The 24,772-nt window shown below is 36.7% G+C and overlaps 1 non-coding gene across 1 annotated transcript; it reads left to right on the forward strand.

The window, feature by feature from the left end:
* Positions 1 to 23,872: 23,872 nt before the first annotated feature.
* Positions 23,873 to 23,958, forward strand: TRNASTOP-UCA. Its single transcript has one exon. It is a non-coding gene; the product is annotated as a tRNA-Sec (tRNA).
* The last annotated feature ends 814 nt before the right edge of the window (positions 23,959 to 24,772 follow it).

The raw sequence follows: 24,772 nt of genomic DNA on the forward strand, positions 1-24,772 counted from the left end.
CATTCTAAGGTACCAATTTTCAAGCATTATAATCTCCTCTTTACAGAGAGACGATGGACTTTTAAAGGAAAGACAGCCATATTTTGGGACACTGACATTGTGAGAATTTACTTTGATTGACTATTTATATTTGTTGAAGTGAGTGAAAGGAGGATGAGGATGGGAGAAGGAAGGGAAAGGAAGGGAAGGAAGGAAACCGGAAAGGAAGGTAGCACCGGTAGCCCTCAGCCCTGGTAGGGAAATTGACCCGAGCCCTTCGGAGCTCAGTAAAATCAAGCTACACTTTAGGGATAGAAAAAGCTGGGTTTATTCGGGTTAGGAAAGAAAAGGTTTGGGAAAAGTAGGAGGTTGATCACCAACAGCTTTGTTGGGACCAAGGCTCTCTGGGGAAAAAGTCTCTCTTGGGTGCCGACCATTGGCACCTCTCTCTCTTTTATACTTTCTCAGACACCTCCCACAAAAGAAGAGGGATGTGTCTGAGGAAGCTGTGGTAGGGAGTCCTGGGAGATGTAGTCTTCCAGTGTCCTGGCCATTCCAAAACTCACATATTCATATGAATATAAATATACCTTTCTTCAAATTATTACTGAAGAAAGAGAGGGGGAGAGAACTGGCAGTAATATGGTTTTCAAAAAGTAATAGAAAGAAAGGAGGCTATTAAAGCATTTTAAAAAGAAAAGAAAATACAGAAACAGATAAGCAGGACAGCTTTGAAAGTTATATGCTCAAGGTTGGGGTTTTTTGTGTGTATTTTGAAAAGAAAATCAGACTGAATATTACACATTAAATTTCATATGCAATAATATTTTTATTTTCTACTTTCTTAATAGAAATATTCATTTTATTTGATGTTTGTTCATTTCATATTGAAAAAAGAAACTAAGGAAAAAGTCTATTTCCCCCAAGTGTAATTCTGTGGGATTTAACAAGAAGTTGTACATCTGCAAATGATAGAACTGAACTTGACATACTAAGACATAAAAGAAGACTACACCTCCATGAAACTGAGTGCTACAAACTGTGCTGGACTCTTTGTGAAACACAAATCTATTTTGCCAAACCACCAGACCACATCTTTTTACCCATTTCTCAAACATTATTAATTCTAGTAATGATCTATCACTCTAAATATACAGTGTTAAATTAACAAAAATGTTTTTATTCCTTTTCCCACCTCTGACCCAGGAATGAATCCTTTACTCAGTACCCCATAGTTTTGTGACTTTCCTCCTAGCTGTGTATAACCAAACCACTGTTCTTGGCTTCTCCTAACCTGGTGGGTGAGAAAGCTTAACATTGAATTGAATTCAGAAAGTATTGTATTCGAATCCTGCCTCAGATATTTATTATATTTGTCACCATAGGTAACTCAATTAACTTTGAACCTCTGTGTCCTTATCTATAAAAAAGTCATAATGTTACTTGGAATACCTACCACTAACAGTTTTTGAAAGGCTTAAAATGGACAATGTATATAAAACCCCTAGAAAGCATTGTAATATCATATACCTCTAATTTGTTATTATTATTTCCAGGATCCTTGTTTTGAAAATGTTGACCAACTTAATAGACTATCCTCAGCCCCGAGGTCCTCTGCTTCCACTCAAAAGACATATCAAGTCTAAGATCTTGCAATGATTTGAGAATGTTTGAAACCCTTAAAGATACTGAAAACTGAAGCTCTGAGAATAACATGGATTTTTCAGGGCTTGGGAACTGGTGCTCTTCCAGCTCTTAATGGAGTATCTTGAGTTGGTTAAGGAAAAAAAGATCATTTTTTCTGGTATTGAGGGTTTTGAAATAAGGGACATTAGAATAATTTGTGGTTTAACACTCCTTTGTTTCAAATCTTTCTATTTTTTTCCTTTGAATTTGCCAAAGCCACTACTTTCTTTATCAATAGCCAAGCCACCCATTAAGATCAGGGTAATTTATAGGTACCACCCTACTGATTCTCTTTTTTGTATCCACTTCTTTAAGACAACTGGCAAAAATTGTTTGTCATCCAAACCAGGCTCCTACTTTGTGGTTATCATAGTTGCTCCTTACACATCAGAGAGGCTCTTAAATCTTCTTGATTTTTTGGAAAATTGTTAACTCATTCACATCTTTTTTTTCATAGGATGATGGGTTTGGAAACTGAAAGTTCCTGAGATGTTATCTGGAGCAGCTATGTGGCTCAATGTGAGCCTGGAGTCGGAAAAACATGAATTAAAATCCCATATCAGACATTTACTAGCTCTCTGACCCCAGGGAAGTCATTTAACCCTTTTGCCTCAGTTTCCTCATCTGTTGCAGAAAGCCATCAAGCTCGTGACATTTAGCTTGATGGCTTTCCTCAATCTGTAAAATTAATTGGAGAAGGATATGACAAGCCATTCTAGTATCATTGCCAAGAAAACATCAAATGAGATCATGAAGAATTGGATACAACTGAAATGACTAAACACGAGCAACAATGAAATGTTATATATTCTAATAACCTTATTTAAAATTGAGGAAATTGAGATCCAGAGAGGTTTAAATGATGTCCAAAATTACATCGACAGAGTTGGAATTCAAACTCAAATTCTATGATTTCAAGTTTGTTGCTCTACTGTATTAGGTTGCACCTTCCCTCATCTGTACCCTGTCTTTCTTTTTCTTCTCACTTAGCAAACATTGTTAAACACTCTCCAAGTCTATTGGGTCATTCTCTACTGCTAATTACTCTCCCTCCCTTGAAATTCTTCTCTCTAGGTTTTGGAGATACTACTTTCTCCCAGTTTCCCTCCTACCTCTCTGACCATTTCTTGTGTCTCTTTTGTTAGATCATCTCCTAAATCACACCTTCTAACTATCAGTGTCCCTCAGCATTTTATTCTGGGTCCTCTTTTCTTCTCCCTCTTTATTACATCAGTTGGTGATATCATCAACTCTATGGATTTAACTATGATCTTTATGCTGATGATTCTTAAATCCCCCTGTCCTGTCCCAACCTTTCTGCTGCCCTCCGATCTTAATCTCTAAGTACCTTTCAGCACCTCAAACTAGATGTCCAAAAAACACCTTAAATTCAACATGTCCAAAATAGAATGAATTATCTTTTCCTTCACCCCACTACCGACCTTTCCTGTTACTATGAATGGCAACCCCAACCTCCTAGTCTTTCAACCTCACAACCTAGGAGTCATTCTGGATTCCCACTATGTCTCACCACCCCCATTTCCAATCTGTTACCAAAACCTATCAATGTCACCGCTGCAACCTTTGCATATCTTCCATATGCCCCTTTCTCTCCTTTCACACTGCCATTACTCTAGTGCAGACCCTCATTCCCTCATACTTGGATAATTGCAGTAGCTTGCTGGTGAGTCTGCCTACCTCTAGTGTCTCCCTACTCTAATTCATTCCCTATTGTTCCATTAAAAGTCTTTCAGGGGGAAGCTGGGTAGCTCAGTGGATTGAGAGCCAGGCCTAGAGACAGGAGGTCCTAGGTTCAAATCTGGCCTCAGACACTTCCCACCTGTGTGACCCTGGGCAAGTCACTTGACCCCCATTGCCTACCCTTACCAATCTTCCACCTATAAGTCAATACACAGAAGTTAAGGGTTTAAAAAATTAAAAAAAAATTGAAAAAAAAGTCTTTCATAAACTAATATCATCCATCCTTTTCAGTTTTCTTATACCTTACTCATTAACTTTTATTCTTTGACTCAAAGATGCTGGCCTCCTGGCTTTTCCACAAACCAAAAATCTAACTTTCAGCCCTGGTAATCTCTTTGACTATCCTCGATACCTGAAATACTCTCTATCCTTTGCTTGCTCTACTGACCTCCATACCTTCCATTAAGTCCTAACTTAAATCTATTCTTTTGCTGGAAGCCTTACCCAAATCCTTTTAATTTTAGTGCCTTCTCTCTTTTAGTTATGTATTTTTTTTCTCCTCAATATAATTGCTTTGTATATAATTGCTTGCACAGTCTCCTCTATTAGATTATAAACTCCTTGAAGGCAGGATCTATCTTTTACCTCTTTTTCAAACTGGGGATTTAGCACAGTGCCTTGCATATAAATAGATACTTACTAAATGCTTGATTGATTGAATTCCTGTCATTAAATGCTTCTTAATTCCATATACAAGGTGTTTTAAAGCTCAGTACAATTTTAGCTCTAATTGTCATAAATGCACTCTAGACTTTTATTAAGGATTTACTAAATTCAGGATATTATTAGGTACTAGTGATATAAAGATGAAAAAGAATGATCCCTTCCCTCAAGGAGCTCTGCCTTTAGCTAGTTGTTTGGTTTTAAATAACTTGTTTAAGCTCATTGTGGTCTTTTTCTTCTTTGGCAAATTAAGAGGGCTGATTATCTTGAAGTTCAAATCCAACTTGAAAATTGTACAATTTTACTATTCTAACCTCTCTCAATATCTATTATAGGTGGAAAAAATAATAAGATATCAGGCAAAAGACTTTCATCTAACAAGTTAAACCTATCACTGGAAAAGAAAAACTACAAATAAATGATAAAGCCTTTAGTACCATGATCGCATACCTATAGCACATGTTCCAAAGAAGGCATACAGAGATCTCTCTATGGGCACACCATCCCCAGCAGAGTTAGTTACTAGAAAAGCAGAGGGACTGGGTTGGAGGTACTTCCTGCCCCCTCTCCATGGAGTCTCCTCACCCCTCTGTGCATACTCTCTCCCCTGAGTGGAGCACTCAGACCACTCCCCTCTCTTTTTCCCTCCCCTGTCTGGGACTAGGGGCTGCTGGGGGTGAGGAGAATGGGGGTCTCCTCTGCCTCTACTGGCCTGACCCCACCCCTAAAAAATCTCCACTTTTGTTCATTCCTTCCCTTCCCAGTCTGGGGGGGTGACCCTGTCCCTCAAGGCTAACTGTGCTCCCTCCCTTCCCTGCTTCCACCTCCACTTGGGTCACAACCCATTCGGGAGCCCATTTGGTCACATCTGGGATGCACCATTGTTATGCCAATACAAGCAGTCTAAAAGGGCTGCATTTGAATCAGACTCAACAAGGGCATGCATCCCAAATTGTGATAAGAAGCCTCCTCCTCACATAGTCTCCCCCACCTTCTATACCCTACTAGTCTTCTACTGAGCAAAAGCCAGTAGCAACCTCCTCCCTAGGCCTCTAAAACAGCTGGATTCAGGGGCCCATCTCGTTGGTGGCAGGAGGTGGTTTCCCCTTGGGTGTGAGCTGGCTGGGAACCCAGCCCCTACCCCATTCCCAAATGCAGGGGGAGCACTCTGTCTCTGAGGGGGGCAGGGCACTGCACATAGTGTGGCGGGATGGGGCATGGCCCATAGTCTCTAAAAGGTTTACTGTTCTAGTATGTTGGTAAAGGTTTAAGAATCATCTCTGTGAGGGAAAAATTTAATCTGCCTTATGTTAAGATTAAAAATGAAAAAGACTGATATAATAAGAGAAATTAGTAGTTTAATTAAAGCCATGGCCATGTTGGTAAAATATATATGACCCTGCCTAACTTTTAAATTTACTACTGGAGCCCATCTTGTCCCTCTGGTATGCCAGCCAGCCTCTCTGCAAAACCCAGAAAGAGGCTTTCTCTAGGCCCTCCTCCGAATTTAAATTGCCCCATACATGGGGACTCTGGACATCCCCACGCCTTAAACCGGAAACCGGAAACCCAAAGGGATCACGGGAAATGTAGTCTCAAAGTCCCCACATGTCCATAGGGAGTCTGCTAGACACTTCCCTGAATTTAAAACAAACACTTATTTATATTTTCTCCATCACTTTCTTAAGTCAAAATAAGAAAATAATAAATCAATCCCTGCATTGTAGCACTTGTTATTGAAACATTCTAACTGTTATTCAAATAAGACTAAAGATTGGAATACATTGATAAACATTATATATAAAATTACATATATATATATAGTAGTGCAGGGAGGGGGGAATTAACTGACTTTGCAGAATTCTTCTGTCAGTTAAAGAGTTTAGAATCTTGGGGAAAAAGTTCAGTTGGTCGTGGGAACGCATGGAGAGTACCAGGGTCCATCTGAGCTCCTTCTTTAGATTGAAACCTGGCCTATATTTTGCAGCTTTTCTTTTGAGATTTGTTAATTTAGCTAATTCCTTTGAATCTCCTTACCCTATCTTATTCCCACCTTTATTTTCCCTGCCTGAATTCCTGTGAGGGTTTGAAAGGAGGGTAGTTTGGAGTGTTAATTTAGACTTGATATTTAAATAACCAAATAGGGCTTACCCTTGCAACAATTTACTTATTGAATCATTGTACCCAACTTTCCTAACCCCATTGATTACAAAACCGCCTGAGAGCTGAGTTAAGGCAGGTCCTTTCTCAGTCTCACGTTCCTGCTTCTCTTCCCCCACCTGAAGTTTCTCTAAGTGGCTGTTAGGGCTACCTTGTATTCTTCTACCCTGCCAATCTATCCTAGAAGACAATAAACCCCATTTGTATTTAATCAAGACCTTGTGACTACTTCTTTAGTTGATTAATAAGAAAGAGAGGAAGAGAGAGAGAAGAATAACATACTCTCTGGAGTTTGAGGGAAGCTGAAGGTATCCATTTTGAAGGAAGTGTAACTTCAATACTTCCTTTCTAGTCCCTTCCTGTGAAACTGACTAAAGTCTCAAGTCAGTTTCAAGCTGGCCCTGGCTGGCTCTAAGCTTGCTCAGTAAAAGTGTCCTTTTACTTGAAGGGCTCAGTCTGTTTCCCTTCAGTGTTTGTCTCTAACCTGAGTATCCAGTCTGTGTTTCCCTGCTGCTATTGCCTGCCTTAGATTAACTTATCCTCTCCCTTGCAACCCTTGGTACCTCAGTGTTATCCTCCCTAAACTCAGACATTCCCTTATTTCTCCTACCATCTCGACTACCAGCCTTCATCATTTGTTCCTTCCTCATCCACCATATTGCCTTAATTTCCCTACTACCTAGTCTATTCCCTAGATTACCTCCAGCCTTGGGTCCCTTGCCTTGCCTTATTCCCTATTCCTACCAGCTATAATATAATAATAATATATAATATATAATAATAATAGTATTATTACTAGCTTCAGTCTCATATTATATCCTGCAGATTCCCTTATACATCCTAACAATCCCCTTATTAATATATATATATATATATATATATATATATATATATATATATATATATATAACCATTTGAACACAATCTTTGTTAATTCTGGTTTGTGCATAAATTGGGCTGATCTAATTGAGTGCTTTTTAAGGTGTAAATGTTCACCCTGACAATTAAACAATTAGGTAGCATCTGGGTGGTTCAGTGGATTGAGAACCAGGCCTAGAGAAGGAGGTCCTGGGTTCAAATCTGACATCAGACACTTCCTAGCTGTGTGACCCTGGGCAAGTCCCTTAACCCCCATTGCCTAGCCCTTACTGCTCTTCTGCCTTGGAACTAATACATGGTACCTGTCTAAAACAGAAGTTAAGGGTTTCATTTTTTAAAAATTGAACAATCAGCTCACAAGATGGTTAGCTACTTCTAGCACATCAGTTAACTGGAAAGGCTTTGGATGCCATCATGGACGTCATCATCCATTTTGTGGAGCTCTCAATACTTTAAAAAGTGTTGTTGTTTTGTCTGAGTTAAGAAGATTAATACGAGTCAGAAAGGAAAATTCTGACCAAATTATTTGAATACAACTAAAGATAATAATACATTTATAATCACTGAGTTAAGGTAAACGTTTTCATATTCTTCTAATGTGCTTTTTTTCCTTGAAAATCTTGTTGTCCAATACATCTATAACATTTTGAACAGAATTCATTAATAGTGTTTAATGTATACATTTAGCTGGTATAATTGAGTTCTATTGTTGAGAAAGAGAAAGCAAAATAAGAAAGAAAGGAAGGAAGGAAGAAAGTAAAGAGAGAAAGAGTGAGAGAGGGAGGAAAGGAGGAAGGGAGGAAATTCTAGGCATGCTGGCAATTCTTATAAAACCAATATATCATTATAGACTTATTAGTAGCAATGATAATGTTTTCAGAATATAGTATCTATAGTAAGAGTCTGACCCAAAGGATAGTCAACTCTAAAATATTCTGGGACTGATTATCTAATTGAGGATTATACTGGTCTATTTTGTCTCCTCTTTCCTGATTCTTGATTATTTCAATGGTCATCAAGAAGAGGGGTAAGTAAGATGGAAAATGAAATTCATTCCATCCAAACTCATTTAGGCAATTCTGTTAAATGAAGGTTTGGTTGAGTTAACTTAAATGAGTTAGAGGGATTATCTGCAGAATTCAATTATTCATGCTTTTCCTGTATCCCTTTCCTAGAGATAATCACAATTATGTGTAGTATTACATTTTTTCTCTCTTCTTTTCTACTATCCTGACTAATAAATCCCATACATGTAGAGAATTTGAAGACCTAGCCTTGTGAATTCAGCCCCCCACTTGGGGAAATTAAAAGAAATACATACATCCTGGCTGTCAGTCACATTTTTCTTTATATATGATCAAGGTATGCAAACATCTTATGGATCATATTGCTAAATATCATTCTATTAGGAACACCAAATATAATACATGCTATACATGTGAAAGAAAATACATTGTATAAACAATAAAATTCAATCACAAAACTGAGTGTAAAACTAATACTTCAGGGAGCCCTGTAAAATTTCTTGTATGAGGAAAAGTCAAAATATCACATAATGTTAAGAGATTTGCTCACATAGAATAACAAACCTTTTTTGATTGAATGTATGCATGACCTTCTGTGATATCCCTAAGGAGATTCGTCTGGACCCTATTAACATTAAACAGTGACCCAAGCTATTCCTTACATATGTTCCCTAGATGATATAGCAAAGATACATCAACATGTTTCTGAGCAATGGCATGCCCATTCCACATTAGGTTAAAGTGGTTGAAAATATATTGCCAACAATAAAAGCAGTATTAAAATTTCACCCTCAGCCTCTCAGTTTCTTGAGCAGTCAATTCCATGGCCCTATTCCCTTCCTACATACTCCCTCAACACAACTCACTGTAGCATAAAACAAAAGCCAAAGGAATGAGAGAAAAAGGACTCATACTGAAAATCACTTTTAAAATACTTTTGGCTTGTGGCTTCTATTATTCCCTCATTTGCACTGTAAATTGAATATCGATAAAGCTTTGTGTTCCTAAGACTTAAAGAAGGACTAAAATAAATGCTTCCTGTTTTATTAATGATAAAGTTTATAGTCAGGAAAATGCGCGTTTATATAAGCATATACATATATGTGCACATGTGTGTTTGTATGTAAATTTAAATATATGTTTAGACATTTATGCCTATATGATTTTGATGTATTGTGAAGCCTTATCTATGTGTACATATATGCCCATACCCATACCCATACAGATACCCATACGCACTCTTTAGTGTCCCACTACATAAAAATATGACATACATGTGCTATGTATTATACACAAGTTAGAATACATAATAAGACATGCATACACATGCATACATAATAAAACCAGTGATGGTATCAGTATGAGGAGTTTACAGTATGAACATTTCTTTCAAGGAAGCAGATTGGCAGCATTTCTGATGATCAAAATAAAAAAATAGACTTTTAATCTTTAAGCCACAAGTTGAATCACTTTCTTGCCTTTCTCTACCTCTCCAGTTTCCTGAAACCAAAGGAGAGTTGCAAAGATAGTAGTGGAAAACAATATGTCAATAATGTTGGTTATTGACTATTGCATATGGAAGAGGGTTTGGTAGGCAGTTGTTATTGTTGTTTAGTCATTTCAGGTGTCTGAATCTTCCTAACCCCATTTGAGGTTTCCTTGGCAAAGATACTGATGTGGTTTATCATTTCCTTTTTCAGCTCATTTTACAGATGAGGAAACTGAGGCAAATAGGGTTAAGTCTTTTGCCCAGGTCACAGAGCTAGGAAGTATATGAGGCCGGATTTGAACTAAAAAAGTTGAGTTTTTCTGGCTCTAGGCCTGACATGCTACCTATTGTGCCACCTAGATGCTAGATAGGGGGTTGGAGAAGATGAATTACTGGTGGGAGAAAATATTGCTTCTAGCAATTATACTTATCAATGTTGCTATGACTGGGAAAGGGAACCTGTCCAAGATCTTTCCTACCAGTGATGTGCTCCTCACCAAGTAAAACTTCCCTCCTCTTATTTCATTTTGTGTCTTCCCAGGGAAGTGTCAGGGGGCAGGAAATTTTCTTTTCATAGACTCTTTTATGAAGTTTTTTTAGTCTTCTGGTGATTCTAATTATTCATCCTAACTTTAAATTGAGAATCAGTGCTTTAGGATTATCATGAAATGATGTAGAGTTCCATTTCTTTCTCCTAAATAAAGTTTTATGATTTTTTTTAATAAATTAAAATAGTGTAAGGGCTATATGACAATATCTCTGCAAAATAGGAATGTCTTCAGAAGCAGGTATAGTGGAAAATCTCTGTCCAATGTCAAATGTCCAATGGGGTGCTTTCTTTGGATTTTAATGATGAATATTTTATAGTTCTTATTCTTTCATTCATTTCCAAAATTAATAAGCTCTTGTCAAGGTCCAATCAAGATTTTTGAGGCAAAATATTTTAATGGAAAAATTCATTTCAAATTCTTGGATAAATGAAACATTCTGTGGTTTCCTCCAAGCCTCTCACTCTGTTGAATCAAAGTACTTCGGCTCATTTGATTATTGATCCAAAAGGAACATTTCTCTTGAGACAAATACCCTGTGATTGATACTGATGTCTAGTATCCATATTCTGAGTGGAATGAGTCAGTCTCCAGTTAAAACGCATTAAAAATTTAGATCTGCTTATGTTCTATGACAGAAGTAAAAATGACTGTCTTGAAAGTAGCGGGTAATGATTCCAAAATCGCCTTGTTTCTCATTATGTTGTTTCTAGTTAAGTGTTTGGTAGATGATCTTTCTTTTTTTAAAGTAAATTTTTTTTTTGAGGCAGTCCAGCATGATGGGGCTTAAATTCATCATAGGTTCAAATTCTGCCTCTTACATTTGTTTTCTAGCTCTGTAAACCTGGGCATGTTTTGTGAGAACATTTGTATGTTAATGTATGTAAAGTGATTTGCTAATCTTAATGCCTTCTATGAGCTATCATCAAACTCTTTACCCTATATGTGCTTCAGACAACTTCTTGAATTTATCTGCTAACTCACAGGGTTTATGATGTGTTGATATAAGGAGTTCTCTGCTACCTAATTCACAGATATTGCCATGTAAAAAATTAACAGATTTTATTTGACTTGGATAAAGTTTCGAAGTTCAGTGTATATGAAAATACACACATATGTAATAGAATATGTTTATATTATATATTACATATATTATTATAAGAAATTAAAAAAAATCATATACTCTGTAATCATCACAGTATTAAATATCAAGGCGAGGGATCACATTAACAAAAGATTGAGGAAGACATGGGATCAAATAAATCCATATCAATTTTTTCCAACAAATTGATTTTTCATATGTAGGTACAATTTTACTAAAGGAATAAAAACTTTAAAAGCAGTCAATCATTGACACTAATAATAAAACCTCATGCACAATGGAAGGGAGCAATAATGCCTGTAATTTTAAAATCATTAGTGCCCCTCTGATGGTCTACACATTCACAGTATTTCAAATTCAATAATGAAACTCCATTGTAAGTGACTCCTTGATTCATTCCTCCTCATAGGCATGTTGGAATTGGACTCCGTATCGGAATTGGACTTTGTCACTTCTCAAACCAATTGAAAGGAGCACCTAGTTAAAATCTGAAGAGAGATTGTGAGAGGGGAATTACTTACAATCCCCTACAACTAGAATCTCAGGAAAGAGTAGACATTACAGGACATAAACTCTGACAGAGAGATAAAAGGAGTTAGGTACCTCAACGAGATAACATGCCAATGTGGTCCCATTCCCCACTCCCCACACATGGTGCACATTATCCTTTGGAGGGCTGTGCTTTGAAGAGACTGGAAACCATAAAGAGCAGCAATATACACAGGAAAAGGTCATAAAAAATAAGATAAGGGGAAAGTGATTCATCAAAAGCAAATCTAATGCCTTTTTCCATTATATCAATTAGGGCTAGAAATTAGGAGAAAAAAAAGGAAATTGGCTTCCATAAAAAAAAAAAAAGACGTCTATCACAATGCCAAATGAAACATCTTTGTACTGATTTCAATGGAGATCTCTAACTAAAAGTTTCTTGAAACCTATTTCACTTGAGTGATTTTGAGGATTTATAAACTCCATTTTCACACAAAATATGTACTATTCATTTGACAGCTACATACAAACAAATGTCATTTTTGTTATTTCATATTTATATACTCTGTCTCTTCATCTCTTTCTTTGTGTACCCTTTGTAGGACATAGAACAGTAGTTTGTACATATCTATTGTTAATGATGATGATTAACAAAAGAGATGCTTATAATTATCAATGAATTTGGTAATATTTTTAATTATCTGAGTCAGATTATTGATTACTCTAGAACCTTACCATATATATTAGTTTCGTCTCAAAAGAAGGACTGAGAAACAGAAATATATTTAAGATTCATTCAATTATACTAAGTAATTAATATTATTTTTTAAAATTTTCAATTCCAAATTCTCTTACTCCAGCCACCTCTTCCCCCATCCATTAACTCTAAAATTTCTTACTCCTTTGGTTTTTACATAGTTCAGGAAGTTTGTAGTCAGGTGAAAACAAATATTTTTAGACTAGTCAAAAAAGTGCTATTGGACTTATTTATTTATTTGTTTATTTACTCATTTATTCATTCATTTATTTATTTATTTGTTTGTTTGTTTGTTTATTTATTTATTTATTTAGTTAGTTAGTTAGTTAGTTATTATTTTTAAATAATGGAACAAAGAAAAATAGAATAATGGCTAATAAAGTTGGCCTTAGGTTTATAACTGACAGGTTAACTGTGTCATAATGTGTAGAACATTTCAATTCAGTTCATTTCCATAAGCTTTCATTAAGCACCAACCATGTATCATATACATATTTTGTAGGGAAGATACAAAGACAAAAATGAAATAATCCATGTCTTCAAATATTTGAATCTAGGAAGGGCACAAAATGATTATAGATGAGGAAATGCAAAATATATACCAAAGAAATTTAAGACTGGAGGAAAACACTAACAAATGGAAGATTACATGCAGAAAGTTTTCATTTTGCAAATGACCTTCTGGCTGAGACTATAGGGAAACTATGGATTCCAAAGTGAGGAAGGAGAGTATTTTGCCCAAGGACAACCCGTTCAGTGCTATCACCTTATTTATAAAGAATATATTAAAAGTAGGACACATTGACTGAAATAGAGAACTTATGAAGTTCAGAAATGTGAAAAAGGACTCAAGAAAATGTTGGGGTCAATTAGTGAAGGGGTTTAAATGTCTGTATTTTATTTGTTTTTATCTTAGTGTCATTAAGTTGGCACTAAGGCTTCTTAAGAAAGGGAATATCCAGATTAGAGAGAACTATGCTTCAAGAGCATCAATTTGACAGCTACCCTGAATTTGGTTAGGGCAGTAGGTCAGAGAGAAGGATTATGAAGAAAGCTGTTGCAATAATATCTGTCAGAGGTGATGAGGTACTGAACTGCAGTGGTAGGGCATATAAATGGAGAGCAGAAGATACATGGGAGAAATCTTATGAAGGTAGAATCAGCAAGACTTAGGAACTGAATCAAGGAAAGCAAAGAGAGAGAAGAAAAGATAGTCCAGGGCAGAGCTCTGGATTGTACCCACGCATAGGTTGCAGGGCATCAACAATGATCCAGTAAAGAAAACTGAGAAGAGTTGGTCAATCAAGGTAGGAGAACCAGGCAGTAGTAATACCTTGAAAATAAAAGGAGGAAAGAATATATTTAGGAGGATGAATATTCAAAAGTAAAATACTGCAGAAAGGTGAAAAAGGAAATTAGGCACATTGATGAAAAAGGATATCTTTTGGGGGCAGTTGGGTGGCTCAGTAGATTGAGAGTCAGGCCTAGAGATGGGAGGTCCTAGGTTCAAATCTAGCCTCAGACACTTCCTAGCTGTGTGATCCTGGGCAAGTCACTTTGACCCCCATTGCCTACCTTTACCACTCTTCTGCCTTGGAGCCAATACACGGTATTGACTCCAAAACAGAAGGTTAAAAAAAAAAAAAGGATATCCACTGCCTTAGAAGGAGCAGATGGAGTCTAAATGCAGATTGAAACATGCCATTCTTCACTTTATTTGCTCCGTGAATTTTTCTCTAGTGTAAGAAGCATGTATCCTGTTTCACAACAAGACAAGACAAACATGGAAATATGTATTACATGATAATATATGTACAACTTATATCATATTACCTGCCTTCTTGGGAAGGGTGGAGGAATGGGAGGGAAGGAGAAAATTGTTTCTATGTGCAATTGAAAATATTTTTAAAAATTGACTTAAAATTAAAAAAAAAAAGAAAGAGTTCAACATAACTAGCCAAAACATAACCTAGGTGCACTAGTAAATGCAATGTTCTACACCCATACTTTCAAGACAGGCAAGAAGATGTTTCTTCTTTGGGACTAAAATATGTTGTTATAATTTTACAGTCCAGTTCAAGGTTTTAAAATTGTTTGTTTCCATTTTATGTGAAGTCTATTGAATGAGACAAAGCCATCTATGCTATTCCCCAATCATAGTAAAGGAGAGACAGATAGGGTAGTCTTATTTTTACTCTGACTTGTTATACTCCCATGGGATAAGTTTAAGATTTTAGGAACATTAAAGGAGAATCAGAGAAATCAAATATCTTTACCTAAAACCAAAAGTCAATTGCTCAAATGTCAAAAATTCAAAGACATATTCAAAGTGCTTGTCATTTATGTGACCCAGGGTTGGGTGAAAGCGATCATGGGTAATTTGGGGTGAGAATTAGATAAATGTGATTGATTAAATCCTTGTGCTTTTAGAATTGTCAGCAAAACCCCCCAAGTCAACATTTTCCAAGGTGGAAACACTCAGCCTAGATCCCTAGATGCACTTTGGACTCTAAATAGCAGCCTTCCTCCTTTGGGCAGATATTTCTGGAATGAGTGGAAATTGCTTTGCAGCTGATATTGCATGAAAATGCTAACAACCTTTGCCCAGGCTCATAACAATAGGTTCCTAATAGGAATGCAAAGAGAAAGGAGCATATGGTCATATTAATCTCTGATCCTGTCCCCATCACAGGATGATTTTATAGAGGATGATTAGATTGAACGTTTAGTCTCACATAAACCAAATCCAATTTCTAACTGACATTTCTGCCTCCCAGCTTTCCCTTTTTTGGATCCTGTTCTCACCCTGTGTACTGAATGCCTTCAAAATGGGAGAGAAAGAAAAAGAAAATGGTATCACATTGATATTTGATGATGTGGATGCCTCTTATCTGCTCCACAATAAATGTGATCCAAGAACAAGCTGAAGAGACATAGGAAAGAATATACCTAGAGGCCAAATATGCCATGCGATGATACCGTTTTATGAATCAGAATCCCAGAGGACTCTTATTCTTTCTGGCCAATTTTCTAGCTTGTTTTACTGTTTCAATCAATTAGAGTCCAGCCAAGAGCAGATGAGCCCTTCAAACTATGCTGTTTCTGTGGCCAAAGGAAATGATTTTTTCTTTTTAATTCCAGAAGGAGCGATGAGAGATGAATTGAGGTGCCATATGGAAGACTAAAGAAATGAGTCTTTGGCTTGGACTGTTGACATCCATCTTCCAAGGAATCAACAAGCAGATACCTACTATGCACCATTCACAATTCTAAGTGAAGACAAACACAAAAATGAAACAGTGCTTGCCCTCAAGGAACTTCTATTCTATTGATAAAGACAATCAACATACCTAGTGTACACTGCAAAAATCACTTGCATTGTAGTCAAAGGATAACTGGTGCTTACTACTTGCATGACCTTGATCAGTCATTCACAATCCTTGAGCCTCAGTTTCCTCATCTTTAAAATGAGAGTATATTACGTCTGAGATCCTTTCTTGGTCTGTATCTATGATAAAATGACAGTTCAAAATGTATCCAGACAAGTGAACTTCCACCAAGGGAAAGATACTTTCTCTCTCCTGACTGGTGCTATCATATCCTTCTATCCTTCCACAGTCCTTGAACCATTTCTGTTTTTTTACTTCCAAGGTTCAGTTACCATATTCTGTTGCTGATGAACAGCACTGTGGTGCTCCCTTATTCTTAACCCCTTCTCCTCCTGAAGGCAAGGACTCAATTAGCTTTGAGGGCATATCTGGATGCTGATCCATTTACCTCCCAGTGAAGATGTACCAATGCTCTCACCAGTTGATTTTATCCTCAATAAAGAATTCATAATTATGGCTCTATAGAGTGTATAAATAGAATTTTCTCCCCAGGAACTCTAAATCCCAGCTTCCAGTGTTCCTTCTCACTGTACGGACTAAGGTAGGGAAGATATAAGTTTTGTGTAGCTCTACCCCCTCTCTCTTCTCCTGGAAACGTGGCTGGCGGAGGTGGGCTGAGGCTAGAGGCAGAAGAATTTTACTTGGGGGTGTTTTTTACTCAGGCTTTTACTTTTGTTCTTTTAATTTCTTCTACTTCAAGTGATTATTAATAAATGTTATAAAATATAAGACTTGGAGTTATTGGATATTAATTTAAATCTTATACGAGGAAAGGAGAAGGAAAGAGAGGAGACGTACCTAAATATCAGACCATATGCAAGAACATTGTACCATGGGGAGTCTCCAAATAGTTATGTAGAACATAAAAATATATGTGTGCATATGGGGACATTTTAGCTGGAGACTGGGCACTCCTACATGTGGTACTATTTCTTTACTCAAATGTGATATTTTCACAAAGGCATCTCAGAATGAGAAAGCAGGGTCTGCCGAGTCTGCTAACAGAGAGAAGCATTCCTGGTAGTCTCTATGGAGGCTGTGCAGAGCTTTCTAGAAATCACCCCCTGGGGACCCTTGGGAGGCCTGGAATGTGGCTCTCAAGCACACACCTCTGAGGTTAGCATGCCCTCCCACCTCTCTGCCCTCCAGAGCTCTACCCTCAGGTCAGTAGTAAAAGAAAACAGACATTTCCAAGGAAGCAGCTGCCAGTAAGGATTGCAGTTCACACTCCTGAGTTTATTCCCTTCCTTCACCCTGTAAGCCTTAATTCACAGAGAACTAGATTCTTGCATCCCTTTAGGGGAACCTAAGGTTGAATCGAAGTCCTTTCCAAAAGTCACTGAATTCTGTCTGGTCTGTAACATTATGCTCTGATTTGACATCCAGTCAACTGAGAACCAGTTAATACTTTCTCTTCTAATCTTAACTAAATATGAGAAACTTTTTTTTTAATATTTTGTCTAATCAAATTACCCATATTAACTTCTATGATGTTCTCCTTTGGTTGATCACAAACTCTTCCTTATTCATAGATTCGATAGCTAAATTCTTCCTTTTGTCTATTGTATAACTGCTCCATTAGATTCATATACTATAATTCAGTTAGCCATTCCTCATTCGGTGAATATCGGCTTTGTTTCCAGTTCTTTGCTAACACAACATGCTTGATAATTATGGTCACTTGTTTTATCCTTTGAAGAAAATTGCTTTCTAAGATTGCTTTTACTCTGTATACTATATAGTTTTAACACAATATGAGGAATGGGAATTTAGTGAATGAATGAATCAAAAAGTATTAATTTTGGATTTATTATATGCCAAGCACATATATACATGTAGTACATCATAACATTTTAAATATAACAAAATGTAATTTCACATTTGCAAAAAGAATAATTTTTTTTAGGGTAGAGTAATAGCATCCATTTATATTATTTCAAATGTGTTAATAATTAGAGTAATTTATACTACATATATGTATTATGTTTTAAATGTTATTTATTTTTATAAGTTAGGAAAAGGGAACTTGGCTAAACTAAGCAAGCACCCTCAGCCTTTTTAATATATCTATTCCCTAATATGTTTGTTTTTTTCTCTAAAGGAATGGTTCAGAAAAGAAAAGTAAGAAGTCCATTTTTTTTGTTGGCAAACTGTCCACTAATTTATTTTACAATATCAGTTAACATTTACCTTGCAAGTAATAACCCCAAAGATTCCAATCTGAAATTACAACTGCATTCACTTTTAGTTAGGCCTTTACAAGTGAATTGTCTTGCAAGAGGGGAACCATATAAGCTACAGAATCCATTATCATGATAAAGTTTCTCTTTATCGTTTCCAGGAATACCAGGCCAATTCTCCCTTTCCTTTGCAAGAATGGTTTTTTAAAAGGAAGGGGAAAAATATTTCTTTCAAGTACCAGACAAGGCATAGGCTTCTGCTACAAAAACCATTCCTTCCAGAGACCAAGCTGCCAACATCCAAAGCATATGGGTGGAAAATTTCTAGTACTGCTTCAATTATCTATCCAATATATCTCATTAAGAAAGGGATTATCTTAGTGGGGTGGGAGGTATAAGGAGAAATTTCAGTACAGGGACGGGGATGACGGTGCTGAGGACTAGAATACAAAGAGACCCATCTTTTGAGATGCCCCCAATTCTACCAAACCTATCCCATCATCCCAACATCTGAAACTATTAATCCTATCCCTTAACACAGCCTAGATACCATTGATGATATTTAAAAAAAAGTGATAGAAAAACAAATCACAGAATCAAAAATTTGAGATGGAAAGGATCTTGTTGTACATTTCATCTAATCCATACATGAAAGGAATCCCCACTATAAGAGGTCCTGACAAATAGTCATCCAATCTCTACTTAAACTGAAAAAAAATGAAAAATGAGAGTTATCTTGGACCCAGGTAAAACTGGCTCCCCAAAGTAGATTGTTTAATTTTCATTCATTGTGAGTATATAAATGTTAGAAATCTCCAAAGGTTACAAATCAGGATTTTATTGTTTTGTTTACTTTCTATACTTAAGAAAGTGATGAAATGTTAAAGATGTAAATTAAACTTAAATGTGTGCCATGTATTCATTCCCTTCCTTCATCCCACCCCTGAAAGCCAATTGTTAAACATGTACAAGCATGCCCCTGGGAGGAACCCACTGTGATTTCTCTAGCTAGGTTATTCTATTTAATATTAGTTACAATAGTTGGAAAGTTGTTTCATTTTCTTTTCACTCTTTTTTTTTCTTTTTACCTTCCTTTTTCTTTTCTTTCTTGTCTTCCTTTTCTTTTCTTTTTTCTCTGACATCAAGCCTAACCTTGACTCTTTGCAAGTTCCACTTTTAGTTCTAGCTTGGGAGACATGCAGAATAATTCTAATCTTTCTGTTACATTATAGTCTATGAAACACTTGAAGATAGCTATCATTTCCCCTGAGTCTTCTCCACTGCACTATCATATGAATTGTAGGTTCATCATTCATCAGGATTGCCCTCCAGTATACACCATTCTCCTTATCAATGTTCTTCTTAAATATGGATCATAGAACAGAATACAATACTCTCAATGAGATACAAATAAGGACAAAATACTGTAGAAATATTGCCTCTCTATCACTAGAAACTATACCTATACCAGCAAAGCAAAAAATCATATTTGATTTTCTGGTTGCTACAATATTTTATTGATTCATAATAAGCTTGTGGCTTCCTAAAATTGCTGGATCATCCCCCCACACTCAACAATTGGTGTTTAACCATGTAACTTCCATGTTATCCACGCACACATTTCCCACCTGTATATTCTTCTCTGGATTTTTATCATGTCCCTTTCCCCCTCCTATTCATGGTTTTCATATTCCTTTTATACGTTGTCTTCCACCATTAGACTGTGAGATCTTTAAGGGAAGGGACTTTTACCTTTTTTTTTTTAAGCATGATGCCTAGCATAAAATAGGCACTTTAAAAAGTTCAATGATTTAATTCTTATATAGCTGAATTTTGGGATACCTAAATATTTGTTGTTACATTTATTTCTACTGAATTTCATCTAATTAAATTCAGCTTAGTGATTTAACCTATCAATATCTTTTTGGATTCTGACTCAATCTTATGCTATTCTGTGCTCTTACCACAATATTTTGCTCCACCCCAACAATTTCCCAGATTGTGAGTTCTTTTTGATAGTTTCCAGGTATACTAGCCTTTTGATGGTTCTTCCTTTCTTTTGAAAGGATAGTTTTAAAATCAAAGGGAAAAGATCCAGGAAAAGTAATTGAATGACTTCTAAAATATGAACATCTTCAATTAAGAATTAAGAAGGGAACTGAGCAATTCAAAAGAAATATTGAAGAAAGTAATATTGCATGTTCAGCTAAACAAAATTGTGTCTCACTAAACCTAAAAGGTAATTATCAAACTCTTTTAGGAATCATTTTTTGCCATCCTTAATAATATCACAATTCATAAAATCATAGTTTTGAAATGGGAATAGTTTCTAGTGGTCAACCAATCCACATATTAATTTTATAGATGAGGAAATTGAGCCTGAATACCTGAAGCATTTTGTCCAAGGTCTTACAGGGATCAAGTAGCACAACCAGAAATTGAACCCACATCTTCTGACTCTAAATCCAGCCCTTTTCCTATAAAAACATGTTGTTTCTATAAAGAATTGAAGGATGTTTTGCTCTGGAATAAAAGAACCATGGTTCTGACATTTCTTGTGCAACCAAGGCGTCACATTTTCCGTTTCTTTTATCTATAAAATGAAGGCTTTAGACCAGATTGCCTCTGGGTCTTTTCCAGTACTGGAGCTATGATTCTATGATTTTACTTTATCTAAATTAGCAGAGTCACATGTGGAACTATTGAGCCAGTTTGATATTTTCATGATCCCAATGCTTCCATCCTCATTTAAGTGGATGGTAAAATATGCAACACAGGTGAGGAATTTCTAAATATGTCTGCTGCATCTTTCCATCTTTCTTAAGAGCTTCTGCTATGCTCCCACATAGACACAATGAGGTTTTGCACCTCATTGTCTTCTTTTGAAGTTTCCATTTCTAATGTTGATATATCTATCCTTTGATGAACTGACATAAAATTAGAAATGTTAACTAAAATCAAATTAAAGTCTAATTCTCTCCAAAACAGCTTTGTCAAAATTAAAGACAACTGTCTATGAATATGGCAACACTTGGTGGAAATCAAATAAATTTAGTGATGATCTTTGTAAAAGGGTTCAAATTTTTCAAGTTAACAAACTGGTAACCTGTATGTACACACACATGCACACACATTGAAATATGTCTCTCAGTGAAAATTTGAAGGAAAAGTAATGTATTTGTTTTGTTTTGTTTTTTAGTGTCAGACAAATAAAACCATGACTAGTAAAAATGGCACTGTAGATAATACAATATCAATACTAATAACATTCACTTGGAAAGGAAAGAAAAAAGCAGTACAAAATTTAACCAGCTGGACAAGTGCCCTTAACAATCCTCTCTTTCTCACAACAAGCTTCTCCAGGCTACTTAGTGACATTCTTGAGGTTCAGCAGTTATATGCTTATTGAAAATGTGTTATCCCCTAACTAGTGGACCTTCCCAGCCCTAGGATGGGGAGATTGTCAAATAGAAGGGGAACTGGAGAGGCAGACATTCCTAGAGAATGTGCAGCTCTTAGCACCACTGGGACCCTTTAACATTGAAGAGTGTGTAGCGGTGTATGTGTCCAAGGAGCTGGAAACACATGAATCCAAACAGGTATGAAAATAACTAAGGAAGCCATATTCTCTCTTTTGTTTGCCACAGCCCTTTACTTAAGATCAGCGTTGATGATCTTGCTGGCAGGCTGCATTCTGATGGCAGCAATTCATAAAATCTGCCCCATTAAATGCTGGGACTAGAAGAGATGCATGATAATTTCCTGGAATGGATTCTCCCAAAGGACTCCCAAGGGACATCCATTTGCCAACCCCCTGGGTTGCTCATCTTCCTCTTTTGCTGATAAAAAAGATATGCAACTAGGAAATGTCATCTTTTAGCACTGCATGACTGAAGTCTCCAGGCAAGCTTCATTATCGGCAAGCTACAATCAGTTGAAAACCTGAGTGTGAATCTCAGTTGTAAACAGGGAAGCTATGATATGCTTATGTACATGTGTGTTCTGCTTTTTTCCTTCTTTTCATTTTGATTTAATCTACATTTTTAAAATTAGAAATTGTAAAATCCCATTAGAGGGTTTTTCTTTTCTCAAACACAGCTGTGAAAATAGGAAACTCACTATCCAAAGACATCAGTGTCAAAACAACTATCCGAGGAATCAACGTTTCTATTATTGGAATGCTCTGTGAGTTGGGGAGCCCTTCTGAGATTCCAGGTTGAGGCTATGTTAATCAAAGGCCAACGCCACTCTCTGGAGAGGCTAAGAATATAAAGCCCCCTAGACGGTGTCCTATTTGGTGATGGAAATCTCTAGTTTATTAAGGCTGCTGCCATTTGCACATGTGCAGTCTCTTCTTGCTCCATGTTTGTATCTGGGCCTGGGCACGATCACTCAGCTGAATGTAGCAGCTTCCCTCTTTGATCTGAGGAGTCATCCATGGATACTAATGATTTTAAGATGTTTCCCATTATCCCCAAAGAGAGAAAGGGAATAAAAAGATGGGGAGAAGTCCTGGTTTTTACCTTTGCTCCACAAAGATAACAGCAGCTCCCTTAGGGAAAAGCTTTTTGCCTAATGGTAATGATTTTCTGAATGTGTGTGTGTGTGTGTGTGTGTGTGTGTGTGTGTGTGTGTGTGTGTGTGTGTGCATGGAGAGGGGAGGGAATGGAAGGGGGGGGCTGAAAATGTAAATTCATTTGGATGGGTAAAATCTTACTGCCTGAATAAAATTTTCAACTACAACCACACATTCACACAGCATATGTCAGTACCCAAATGCACCGCCACGAAAACTTCAATCAATTTGGAGTTAATGGCAATTTTTAATCAATCATCAAGGATTTCTCAATCAATAATTGCTAACATTTATATGGCATGTTAAGGCTTGGAAAGCACTACGAACACGCTATACAAATGCTTTTTCTTTTTCACAACTCTGTAAAATAAGTGCTCTTATCATCATCTTCATTTTACAGATGAGAAAACTGAGCCTAAGTGGCTTCCAGAGAGATTTTACAGCTAGTAAGCTGCTGAGACAGGATTTGAACGCCAGTCTTCTTGACCCTAAGTTGAACACTATCCGCCACACCTCTTAGCTGCCTCGGATGTACAAACAATGTGTATATATAGGGCATTGTGCTAGGTACTGTTTATATAAAGACAAAAAGGAAGCAGTATCTGTACTGAACGTGCTTACGTTTATTTCCTAGGGAGTTCACCTCATTTTTGAGAGCTCTGTGGCTTCTGGAAACATATTTCTCTTTAAAGTCCCTTTTGCAAACAGAAGAGAAGTGAAAAGTATGGAAATGAACTAGGGAACTCAGAAGGCTGTCTTTCAGGGAAATTAAGGTATTATATTTAAACTAACAAAGAAATATGGAAAAGGCAAATATAAAAATCCCAATACAACTTCTTCAGTCTTTGCTGGGCAAACAATCTTCAGAAATGAAACTTACTGACTGGAACATAGTTCACTAGAGAAGTCTTGTTTTTGTTTTGCTTTGTTTTGTTTAACCCTGATCTTCTGCCTTAGAATAGATACTGTGTACTGGTTCCAAGGCAGAAGAGTGGTAAGAGCTATAGGCACTGAGGTTAAGTAACTTGCCCAGGGTCACACAGCTAGGAAATGTCTGAGGCCAGATTTGAACCCAGGATGTCCTGTCTCCAAGCCTGGCTTTGTATCCACTGAGTCACATAGCTGTACTTTAAGTTTTAAGGGGTTGACATATTATTCTATGGAAAATAATAAGCCTCCTAACGCTATTGCCTAAATGACCCTCAGCAGTATAGGCTACAGGTTTCAAACTGTAGCTGCTTAGAGGCAGAGTGATTCATTTCTACTTTTCAGGCATTTGTTGTCAATGTTTCTCAGGTCCAGTTTCTTTGGGCAGCTAAAATGGTGAAGCGGATTGAGTTCTGGGCCCAAAGGCAGGAAGAGTCATGTTCATGAATTCAAATCTAGCTTCAGACACTTACTTGCAGTGTGACCCTGGGAAGTCACTTAACTCTGTGTTAGTTTCTTCATCTGTAAAATAAGCTGGAGAAATAAGTGGCAAAGTACTCCAGTATTTGCAAAGAAAACCCCAAATGAAGTCACAAAGAGTTGGACACAACTGAACAACAGCAAATGTTGTTGCTTTTGCACTTTTGCAGAAAAGAAGACAAGATTCTGGAAAGCAGACATCTGCCTCACTACTACCATTAAATCCAGTCCTTTCTATTGCTCTGAGCCTCATTCTTCTTAGGGCCATGCCACTTCTTCTGTAGAAAACTCAGAAATATGATGGCCATCATTTTCTGAGCATAGGTCACTTTCAAGATTTTAAGTCCCTTTCATCCCTTTCTAATATCATTTCAGAGTTAGAAGGGACCTCAGAGGTTATTTTATTCAATTTCCTACCCTAGTACAGGAATTCTTTCTGCAGCACTCCACCATCCCCCAAATGCACATCCAGACTCTGAGCATAACACTTGTAGTGGTGGACAATTAATTTTTTTTATGAGGTAGGCCATTCTGTTTTTAGATGGTTCTAATTATTAGCAAGTTCCTTCTTAAATAGAGCCAAAATATACCTTCCTGTAACTTTTGGCCATTTTACCCTTCATCTACCTTCTAGAGACACATAGTCTAGATTCTTATTCCCTTCACTTCACTTGAATCAAGT

Source organism: Gracilinanus agilis, chromosome 3 (assembly GCF_016433145.1).
Source record: "Gracilinanus agilis isolate LMUSP501 chromosome 3, AgileGrace, whole genome shotgun sequence".
NCBI classification, from domain to species: domain Eukaryota; kingdom Metazoa; phylum Chordata; class Mammalia; order Didelphimorphia; family Didelphidae; genus Gracilinanus; species Gracilinanus agilis.